We start from the raw sequence: 12,892 nt of genomic DNA on the forward strand, positions 1-12,892 counted from the left end.
TTAACCAGAAAAATCAACAATCCTACTTCAATTTGCAATAATTTTTATTTTTCGGCTTTAATCAGCAAAGATTCAAAATAATAGTTAATATTTGACTTTCATTTTTTCGTGCAAAGGAAATTATTATTACTTGACTTTTTCTTCGAACAAAAATAATGATTATTTTATAATTTTTACTCTTTCCCCCAACGATAATAATCATTATTGAGTTTTATTTTTCACTTAAGAGTAATGATCATGAAAACAAAAAACTCAAAAGCTATACCAGCGTGATTTCCAACGTATCCTTTTTAGATGTAGTGGCACCCTAATAAAAAGATAAAATGCCAAAATTTTCTATTTTATAATAATCATTATTTTTAAGTGTAATAATAAAAATCATAAAATTATCATTATTTGTTTTCGAAAAATAAAACTCAATAATAATCACAATTTTTAATCGAAAAAAATAAAAATCTCAAAATAATGATTAAATGCTGATTTAAATTATTTCACTCATAATGATTACCGTCTCTTGTTGAAATAATAATTATATTACGGTAAAATAAAATTGGAAAAGCGTACACTTCTAGTGAACTTGAACGGAACTGTCTCAATCTGGAGAGATATTATGGAACGTGAAAAACTCATTAAGCTCATTATCATCAAGAGAGCAGGGCGTATTAGAGCTGGAAGTTACGCTCATTCGTTTTAAATTCGACCAAAAATTTCCTGTTCTACTTTTATTTTCATTTATCTCATTGGCTAACATTGCTTCATAATATACTGTAGCGTATTGCGTATTGCATAAGTGTTACTTTTATTCACACTTGAAGATTTTGTTTGCTGCTTGCCATATACATATGTATGTAATTTAGAGGTGAAAACTTAAACAATTAACAAACCAGAAACAATTAACATTTCTATCCCTATGCTATGTTAGGTTATAAAAACTTTAGTTTCACTTACATAAGAACCAGCAATTATTTGAATGAAAGGTGTAATAAACACAAAGTTTTAAACTTTCGTTTCACAACATACATACATACATTTGTATTTATTAGGAAGAGTACAAAATACGCCCACATTCTCCTTGATGTAAGTTTAAGGGTAGAAGAATTAGGAAGTTCATAAATTTAGTTGTGCACATATTTACTTACTCATGGAAAGTTTTTTTTTGTCCCTTCTTTGTTCTTATATACAATTTGAAAATAATAGCACATCTAACTACTAGCTTAGCTTCTACGCGCGACCCGCCCACGTGATTAACGTTAGTCAATATGTTATGTAGGAACATAATTTTAAAACCAATGATATATTTTTATATTTTATTTAACAAACATAACAGAGAAAATTAATTTAAATAAATTTTGAAAATGTAGCAAGTCTCTTATAAAATGTTTTGAAAAAAATGTCGTGTAAATATGTACGATATATTGATGTAATTTTTCAATTAACCACCCAATGGGGTTTTCGTTTCTACCAAAAAATGCTGCCTTTTCTTCGCCCTCTCCTTAGTGCAAAGAGGCAACATTTTTTAGCAGAAAGAAAATTTGTATGTAAAGCCATTTCAGGGTTAAACCTCCCACGTTTGACAACCATTTTGAAGTATTTCATTTAACTTATCAATTAAATGGATTTTAAATTGCGAAACCCTCTTTAAAAATAAAAAGTAATTTCAAAACAAACCTTATTCAACCGCTCGTTTAATGACTGCGTAGTTCAATACCCATATTAAAATATTTTGTCGTTTGATACCCATATTAAAATATATGATTTAACTCGGTAATTAAATTGGTTAAAATTTTTTGAACAGTTGGCGGCCCTCTTCAAAAATATTTTTAAACGAAATCGTTTTTGAACCCCTTTTACTTTTTGAAAAATTAATATATTTTAATCCAGACTCTAGCCTATCAGTTCGGTAAATTTCACTAAAATACGTTGAGCCGTTTTAGCGCGAAAGAGCATCGAACATACACACTCACTCACTCACAAACTTTCACATTTATAATATTAGCAGGATAAAATCCTTTTATTTGCATATTTATGTATGTACATATGTTATGAACATAGGTATGTTTGTATTGCCATAATTCGTCATAATGTAGCGAAGCGTCAAAATTGCAGGTTATGAATTTAAATAAATCCTTACACACATTGAAATCATAAAATGTTAGCCAGCCAATTTTGCGCTTTGACATAGTAGGTACATAAAAATATCACACACTGTCTTCAAAAGAGGCACAACTCAAAATTTGGCATTTTTTAAATATTTTTTAAAAATGTTCACAGAGTTTTTATTTACCTTTCAGCAAAAACTGGAGCAATTTTTTATTATAATTTGTTAAAAAAAAAAACTTAGGTAAAGGCTCCCTTGCCCATATGATTATCATGTGCTTTGAAATAGTTTTTCGCATTTTCTAACAAACGTGTAATTTTGACTTGTGTCCCCTTCGAATACGGTGTGCGATATATTTATATATATATATGTGAGTGTCAACCTAAAAAACACTGTGCCAATATTAAAAGCATGTCTTTCACTGAAGCGTTAAAATGAGCGCTGATTATATTATTTTTTACGTTGGTTTAGCAAAATTAAATACGAAACTCAATAAATACATGCATACTTACTTACATGTGACTAAAGCTTAGGAATTTTTTCATATTTTTTGATTGGCATATTTGAAAACTTATTAACTTTGTGACGTTGTATTTATAGAACATTGTTCCAAGTGATAGATGATGTGACTAACTACAATCATGCATACATACATACATACATACATACAAATGGATTTCATAGTATTTTTAATACATTATATCGAAACAAAAGTCTACCGCTTAAGTAGGGGTCCATCTTTATTCCTTACTAGTAAATACCCGGCGTGCTTCACGGCGCCTTTTTTATTTATTTTTGTCCTGTTTGATACCCGTATTGTAATGTTTCATTTATTTTATCAATTTAATTGAATACAATTTCTGAAACAAGTGGCAACTCTCCGCAAAAATATTTTCCTAAACCTCTTCAGTTTGATACCCACATTGCAATATTCAATTTATCTTATCAATTAAAATAAATTAAAAATTTCAAACAGGTGGCAACCTTCAGCTAAAATATTTTCTTAAACCTCTTTCTTTTAACAGTCATATTGCATTATTTGCTTTATCTTATCAATATACTTAAACTGCAATTTTCAAACAGGTGGCAATTCTCTAATTTTTTTCTTTCTATACTTTAAGTTAGACCTCTAGCAATACATCGGTGAAAAGTGCAATCAATTCCATGCATTAGTTTTTGAGTGATGCGCGTACAAACATATAGACAGACAGACGAAAATTCTAAAATTTGTTGATTTTTCTTTAAAATGTACAGACAGTGGCCTTTAAGAAAAAAACCTCCCAGCTTCACCGCCACCATATTCACCGGACTTAAACCCAATGTACTTTTCCAATATTGTCCATTCTCGAGGCCAAAGTATCAACTAAAAAATATTGGAAATTCAACGCCTTGAAGGTTGCTGTTCACCGCTACTGGGGGCAAAATATCACCAGACCACATTCGTGCAGCCTGTGAAACATTCCCGCATAGGCTCGATGTTATTATTTACAAAACTATAACATTTTTATTTGGTTATACTGCGAGCGTCTACCCCTGTAAACTATAAACACCAATCAGCTCTTTCACCACTTACATGCATCCCCTAAGGAATAAGTGGTCGGGAAACTCCTTTTGGCAAGAGTTGTATATGTATTTCCTTGCATACATATGTATTTGCTTATGTGAATTCAAAAATTCCTCATTGTTAAACTTTACTTTAAAAGCGTTCTGCATTAGCCATGTTTCTTTGACAAACGCATAATGGCTGAAAATTTGGCTGAAATTCAATGAATTCAATTTGCATCAGTAAGAAGCTGAAAAGCTACTCAAAGTCATAGTCTGCAAAGTTATATATTCTGTTTCATTGGTTTCGAAGAAGTCTGTATGTCAACAATGATTCCCAACATTTTGATGTATATCCATACGTATACTAAATACATACATATGTATTTCTCAAACATTTTTTTACTTTGAGTATTCTTTATTATATGCACATATGTATGAATGTCCATATGTATGTATGTACATGCGATATAATTACAAAATTACATATAACACCGTACCGCAGTAAAAGTTATCCAGCAAAAGTTTCATATGTATGTGAAACTAATACTAACTATATATGATATTAATATGGATATCAAAGTAGAGAGAATCTATCCAACTATTTAATATTTTTTTTTTTACTTTTTGCTAAGACAAATATATCAAGCCAAAATAGATCAAAAATTCAAAATTTCTAGGTAATTACCGAAGCGTTGAAACCAGATACGTGAACCGGGTTTTTTACCGGATTAACCGATTTTTTCTACTAATTTTCTGAACCATTAGATGTATATATGTACGTACACATAAATACATACATATGTATATAGTAACACATACCTCAACTTCGTTCTTCTTGCAGTTTTATAAAAACCTTAAAAAATAATTGAACATTCTTCCATGGATACCTTTTTTTTGTTAAACAGCAAGGAGAACGATGTTGAGGCATGTATGTATGTATTATAAAATAGTTTTACATATGTATACATATAACACCGGTGCGAAAGTCAATTTTCGACACACAAAAATCAATATATTCGCAAAACTGCATTTTTACAGGATTTTTTGAAATTTCGAGTATATGATTAATTCAAAACATTAGTTAAAAAAGTTAGTGCAATACACAATAACAGTATGGGTATCAAAAAGAGAGAAAATTTTGCAGCATTAAAAATGATTAAATTTTTTGGAGCATAAAGACAAATAGGTATTGAAACCTTTTTTTTAATTTTGTAAAGTAAAAATATATGTTTGGGACTAGTACACAAACGAACACATTCCCGAATTTCGGCATTCTAACCAATACGCTTTAATTTTTTTAATTCTAAAAGAATTTCTCTTTTAGCACTGAATTTTTTAAATAATATTTAGAACTAGTCATATCTTTGAAATTTCAAAGTCCTTTCAAAAACACCCAGCTTCAGAGAAAAACTAAAAACGCAGTTTTACTATACATATTTGGCCCATAGTTTATTGGGCATATTAATGGTTTCTTGTTTTTTCACATTATTTGGCTTTTGTCGTACCCTGCCGTAAAATAAACAGTTCTTTTTTAATACCTGGATGTATTCTCTTTGATTTGATATTAATATCAGCCAGTGAGTCAAAATATTCAAACTAATTTTTTTCAAATTTATTAGCAGGGAACGAATTTTTAGGACCCAAAAACCTATAAAAAGAAGGCAAAATAAAATAGCGAAGTAGGCACTAGAAATCGCAAAAAAGGCAAAAGAAGGCACTAAAAAAGACAAAACCGAAATATAATCAAAAAATACATTTATTTTAGAAATGTTTATTTAACAAGTAAAAAGAGAAAAGCTATGAACTAGTTTCATTATACATATGAATAACTTGTACATTGAATTTCTGACTATTTTCTCCTTTCGAGTTTTTAACTCACAAAACTTTAATCTCTATAGTTGTAGTAACATAAACCACAAGATGCAACTTGAAGTTTTCTGGTAGCATTTTCATTCGATTTTTGCGAATAAAAGCCTCGATTTTTTTCGCCGGCCAACGGCCTTGGAGTTGATGCCGACGCGACGGTTTGAATATAATCTGCATAGGCAATGGCATTGTCTTGCAATAACTAGTATGGATATGCATAGTTATATACTTAAATATGTATCTATGTATGTACATATGTGCTGTGATAGTTCATCAGAGTTATTTAGTAAATGTAGATATTTGTATTTAAACAGATACTATTTCGATGTGTTTTAAATTCGTCGCTTGTAGTGTCAAATAAGAAGCAGATGTACCAATGGATGTACATACAAATGTAAACGATTTAACACCCTTTAATGTTATTTAATTGACATAAAGTATTGTTAGACTCACTTGATCATACATATGTAGATATTTGCCAATATAGTGGGTTCAAACTTAAGATTATTCAATATTCAATATTCGAAGTCCGCTAAATTTATTTCTCGCAAAACATGATTTGTAACTATAACCAAATAATGTAACTGTAACCAAATCATGGGTTGAGAGAAACATATTTAGTTGACGTAACTGAACCCTTTTCTCGGTGCACATTCATAAATAACACAGGTATGCGAAATATAACCATTCCCCCCTTCCAATAATTATGTAATTTTTTCAAATATCTAGGTATGTTAAATAAAATACAGCCTTGTTTTTTTTCTAGCACATCGTTATTTTATTTTATTGATGGTATGCATATTTAAGATTTTTTTCTTTAATTTTCATGAAAATAACAAGAATTAATTAATTAAAAAAAAAACTACTTGAAAACCACTTACGGAAATTGAAAATTAACGCTAGTAATACGCGGCTACACTTAGGAGAATTGAAAAGGAATTTTCTCGGGAAGTTTACTTGATAGAATTTTTTTATTATTAGTTATTCGTAGCTTAGTGGGAAACCATCGCAGGCATGCATAATTTTATCTTCAAGGGCGCCACTCTGTAACATCAAATTTGAAGCTTTTAAGCTTTTGTTGCTCTTGACATAAATAAGCTTTTTCCAAACATTTAACTGTTATTTATTAATTTTATTTTGCACGCGGGCAAAGCTCTTTTAAGCTCTCTATACATTTTTTATAGGCGCGTGCAGGGTAAAAGCTTTCTCGGCCCGTTATAAACCATAAAAACTGGGGTAGGAATTTGTATTTTGAAATTGTATTAACTTTTCCAGAAAAACGTATTTTTTCCCCAAAAATAATATATGTATATTTATTAAATAACAATATTTTTTACACTGTCCAACATCATTTTTGCAACAAAAAAGGTGCGATATATGTATGTATGTACATAGTTTTGAAAGAGAAAGTCATGTCGACCATTTTCGTTGAACATGTTTTTGTTATGGTTTTTTTATTTGCCCCCAAATGTGCAATTCACACAAAATTATCCGTTATTCTTATAAGAAAAAAAAATTGATTTATCTTATTTTCTGTTATCGCAGGATTGTATCGAAAACATCTTCATTGTACTCAAGTACTTTTCAGCGCTTTCTTTTTTCTTTTATTTTTTGAAAAAGTGCAATTATATTGAAAACCCCAACTCTGATAAAACCCCCTGCATGCAAGCTGTATATATATCAATATATGTATGTTTGTGTGTACATCAGTGACAAACAGGGAGTCAATTCACTCTCTGCACGCCTACAATTATATGAAATCACCGTAAAGCTTTAAAAAGCTTTGCCCATCGACTGTTTCGGATGTTACTAACGTATACCTATGTACATACATATGTATGTATAGGATGATCCATCTACATCTTGTTTTTTTTTTGTAATAAAACACTTAAAACAGAACTAGATGTCTAAATCTTTATTATCACCCGCAAGAAAAAGAAACCCCCAAATCCATTAAAAAAATCTGTAAAGTCGGCAACATTTGGTTTCAGCAAGTTATCGTGTGATATTATACCTACGGATTTTTTTCTTTGGGGTTATGTAAAGTCAGAAATCGTCCTTGATAAGCCAGCTATGATTCAAAACTTGGAATCCAACATTGCTCGCGTAATTCGCGCATTGCTGGAAGAGCAATTGAAAATTGGACCTTCCGAATGCGCCACCTACAGCATAGTCGCGGCCAACATTTGAATGAAATTACTTTTAAAAAGTAAATTTCAGAGATTCTTGTTTCGGGTGATATTTAATAAAGATTTCGATATCCGGTTCTGTTTTAAGTGTTCTATTTAAAATTAAAAAACAGGTCTAGATGGATCACCCTATATATGTGTATACAAACACATGCATATTGTACATCTACATATGTCTGAATGTATGTACCTTTATATAGCATTCATATGGGCTATATATCATGGAATTCCATTCAATTTCATAACAGTGGGTAAACGACGCGAAGAGCGATGTAAACTAAAATAACGGAAAGCAACAAGTTAACAATTGTAAATACAGCAGTAGAATAGCTTTTTCTCGGAAAGACAAATGGTAGAAATATGGGAGTGTTAATATTTTGAATAAAATCGGTGAATTTGATATTTAAATATATTAGTCTCAAATCACAAGCGCTGCCGGTGAGAACAACACTTACTATAAAAAAGTCGATACGCCAACTTAACAAAACACACGAAAACCAATAGATATATCAATAGACAATGGAAAGTTCTCCAGCACAGTTTTGTACACCACAGCACCTACAACCTATCAGTGGCAGTTATTGAATATTTACGAAATAATTTTCACCATGATGCATATGAAGTATTTGCGATCGCCGGTGCCAATGTGATTTTGTGGCATAATAACTGGAATATTAATATAAATAGTGATGTTTAGAGTCAATTTTGTTAACTAATTACAGTGTGTGATATTAGCCTTAAGTGTTATAAGAATAATAATTAGTAATAAAAAATATAACAAATAAAATCGTAATATTTATTTATTTTTAATTATACATAATTGCTCAGCTAAGTGGTGGTCGTCGGTGACGACGTTAAATTGTAGGCTTCTCCACTTGTGTAAGAACATCAAGTCGCTCACTATAAGGGAAGGGAAGCTCGGCCAAACACTTAGCAAAAATCAACCAAAAATTGGTTAATATTACCAAATTCAAACTTGAAAAGGAATCAACGTGATTTTCAACAATGATTTGATAATAATAACTAAAATTCTGTTTACATAAACCAAACTCTTGGTTGGCGATTTTTCGTTTGAATAAGTTTATGTTCTGTACTTCACAGATGCTTTTTCATAATTCGAAGATACAAAACAAAAATTTTTATTATCAGTTTAACTTCTTGCCTCTGACGGCATTAGTAAATAACAGCAAGCATCTCTACACACTCAGCTACAGCCGCTTTATAAATGTGTTTTCAAATGGTCAACTTGAATCAATTTGCTTCGTCGTTTGATTTGGTTCTACACCAGCGATGGGCAGAGAGAGCTTTTACTCTGCACGCGCCTACACAAAATGTTAAGAAAGCTTAAAAGAGCTTTGCCCGCGGGCAAGGCAGTGCCCATAACCGTTGTACACTTCTCAGAGGCTTTTTCGTAATTAAGAAAAACCAAAAACAGAAAAACAATAAAAATTATCTGTCGCGCTGACGGCATTCGTACTGCTAGCCCCTTGAGCTAGGTAAAATTCTGACGTTCGTATTCACCACGAGAAATGTCAAATTTTTACTTTGATCCGTCAAAAGTTCCTCTTCTATCAATTGGCACAGGCCCAATGTATTGAAAGTTTTGACAATCGTAAAGATTGTTGACGTGTGTCATTTTTCGTTGAAATTGAAGAATTTCAATCAATGATGGTAGATGTTTTCTTAAAGTATTACTTTCGATTCTCGATCATTAAATACGATTCCATCAACATCTAGCAAGTAATTGTTTTATAGATTATTGTGACTTTTGAAAACAGAATCGTAATTTTATGTGAAGTGATGAAAAATGTTTTCACTTTACGTTTTCACAGAACTGGAATTGGCCCCCAGATCAGCAAAAAAATTTGGTAGTCAATTTGAGGTTTTTGGTACGCCGTTAAATTTCATTCTTATCCTGAAAATTTACAACAAATAAAATAAAATTAGGGACGGTAAGATCATAGCCATTTAAAAGCTGAGATTTACATTAGGGAACCAACAGCTATATAATTTAGTATACGGAATTTTTATATAAAACTTGGTGGGGATGTTAATGGAGGTCTTATTTAACTGCATTAATCACTTTCACAATGTTGCCGCTAGTATTTAAGTAATTTGTTGTTAAAGTATCCCGACTAATATCACCAAATTTTAATTTAAAACGCCACTTTTCACTTATATTTATACTAATATGCTATGCTTAAAATTTTCGCATGCGTTTGTAATACTTAAGTAAAACGCGTTTATAAATGTGTTTTCAAATTTTTTCACAATTCACAAATAAAAAGATGGTCAGGTACAGTAAGAACAAATATATGCTACCATACGTTTTAAAAGAAAATACACCACAAATAAGGCCACATAATCACGGTCTATACGTTTACTACTTGTATGTATGTTGAATGCATATAATAAAACTCGTCTATTTTTAAAGTGATTTTTTTATAAAAATCGATGCTTCCATAAATAATGAAAATTTTTAATAACAAATCGCGCGGTGTTTTATTACAAATTTTCGCCTGCGGCGCTTTTTTTATAAACATCGATAGTTGGACAAATAAAGAAAATCACTCGATTTTTTACTACAAATTTTCGCATGCGGCGCTTTTTTTCATAAAAATCGAAATTCGATAATAAAAATTTTTAACAAAAAGTCACGAGATTTTTTATTTCAAATTTTCGCCTGCGTCGCTTTTTTCATAAAATTCTATACTTCGATAAATTATTAAAACTTTTAATAAATAATTGCGCGATCTTAGACTGCGGCGCTTATTTTTAATCAATACATCGATATGTAATTGAAAAACCGTATTATGTGCGGTTTTGTTGTTTCACGTGAATTTTTTGTTGTGTGGCGGCACCGACATTTCAGTTCAATTGGCATACAAAGCAAAAAGTGAGGCTGAATTCGACATTTTTTGCAACTATAAATGCAAATTACTTAAAAACCATAAGCCTCCGGAGGGGGCCACGAGTGTTTTCGGATTTATAATCAGGGGGACCCGTTCTACACCCCTCCTTTTTATTTTTTCGAAAGCTTGGTTCCGTATTGAAAAATTTGTCCCATTTAAAAATTAGAAAAACTGTAATGTGGTGAATTTTAAGTTTACGGTCGTATAGTCCTCACACTGGTCTTGACCCTGCAACCCTGCTGCCAAGGCGAAAGAATAAGAATTCGCATTTGGTGACCCCCAATTTAGATGATTCAAGTACTTGAAAGCAATTCTTGCTCATTATCTTTTGTGTTTTCTATTTGCATTTACACGGTCCAATTCAGTTGAATTGAAGTTTTTGGTTCTTTAAGTCTAGGTTCAGACAGAGAAACTTTTGTCGCGGAAACTCGTTATTGGTGGGAGAGGGAGTTACGAAGAAGGGGGAAGGGTACCGAGTTGCTCGTGCTCGGGCAACACGCTTTGTGCTCTCGTTCGTCTGAGTAATTCTAATTGGCCGTTCACAGCTGACAACAGCAATTGTGTACAAAAGAATTGCTCTGTGTGAACGCGAAGGGCAACACCAAAATACCATGTTTTCACCCATGATATAGAGAAGAAAGGTGGCGCCCATCTCGGTACCGCTATTCTCTTGCTCTCAGTGAATTTGACCGAATCGCTGTTTGTATGACGTCACACTTGTGCAACTTGTCTACGTTTCTCTTGCAAAATTTCTCCTTCTTCCACTCTTGCTCACACTTTGAAAACGAGTTTTGGGATTGTGGGCTGTTCACACCGGTTGTTATGGTTTTCGTTGACATGTCTTACATCTTTTGATTACAGTTTTGCTACCCAAAATCAAAACCAAAACACTTTTCCTTCATTTTCTTTTCATTAACAACCTTTTACTTCCATGCTTATTTTATTTTCGTCAGCCAATTAACAATAAATCCGAAATGGCGTATTAAAGATGAAAAAATATGACTTCTACTTCGATAAATAATCGAAAAAAAACTAGTGACTAATGTGAGTTTTCAAGTAGTTTTCAGCGAAAACAGATTTTACATTGACGAAAACACAAGTTTTAGGTCGAAAACCAGTTTTAGCAACAAAAACATGTTTTCTGTGTCCGTCAGAACATGGTAAAAGAGAAGTTGCCGAAAATGAGCCACAAAAGTTTCTCTGTGTGAACCCAGTCTAAATGGGAAACAACAAAAATGTAAAAAACAAAGTAAGAAAGTTGAAACGACTTGACGGTACAGACGCATGTGTACTCGTCCCTTTTCTTCTCACTCGCTCTCTTCCATATGGGATTAGAATTGAATTCAAGACTTGCGCACTTTCGCTACAATTATAACGAGTTGTCCCTTCTTGTAATTTAGGTTTTTTGGTAATATGAGCAGCGTTGCAAATGGTTTCATCAATTGCTTGCATTGCCAGTGGATTTGAGTTTTCTTTTTATAAAGAGAACAAAACACTATAGATTTATTTTCCTTGTTTTCGGAAAATTATTTTAAACTGAGCAAGTTTACAATTTTTTGTAGTAGAAAATGCGCTTAAGTACAGACCTAAATTTTCAATGTATGTAAGAATTACCGATTCCCATCGATTTATTTATTCAGTCCTATCACCAATTCCATTTGAATAAATTGTTCACAAAAGCGGATTTGGGAAAATTGTTTTTGTTGTTTTACTTTATACTTTTTGGGAAAATTTGTTCACTTGGAGACAATTTACTAGTTGATCTTACATTGCAGCCGATAGTATCGATAGTTTTAAAGCATCGATATTATTTTTTTAACTCAAACCATCGATAAATCGGTAGTGTCGTTGATATTTTTCCAGTTCTAGTGAAAAGTAGGGAAGTCATTGGCAAAAATACATCGATGTTTTCCCATCGAAACTTACATCGACATTCGTCGATGCATTGGAGGGCGTACATTGATATTTTTACTTAAATATTCGTGGCGTTTTCTAGTTAACACTTTTTATTATTTTTTATAAAAATGTTGTTCATACTTTAGCTAAAACTATGCAAAACAATGTGTCTAACTTTATACGAAATTTAGAAAAATTCAACAAATTTTCATCAATATTTTGAACTTTTTAACATCAATTTCTTCGAATTTCAGACAAAGCGATGTTTAGCGGTTCGATGTACTAGAGATGTCAGTTTACAGAAAACATCGAAGCATCGACTATTTATACATCGAGTGGAAAATTTTCGATGCATCGAAGCAGAACATTGATATTTTCTATGCATC

This window comes from Rhagoletis pomonella, unplaced genomic scaffold (genome assembly GCF_013731165.1).
Source record: "Rhagoletis pomonella isolate Grant_MI unplaced genomic scaffold, Rhpom_1.0 Rhpom_scaffold_00002, whole genome shotgun sequence".
Lineage (NCBI taxonomy): Eukaryota > Metazoa > Arthropoda > Insecta > Diptera > Tephritidae > Rhagoletis > Rhagoletis pomonella.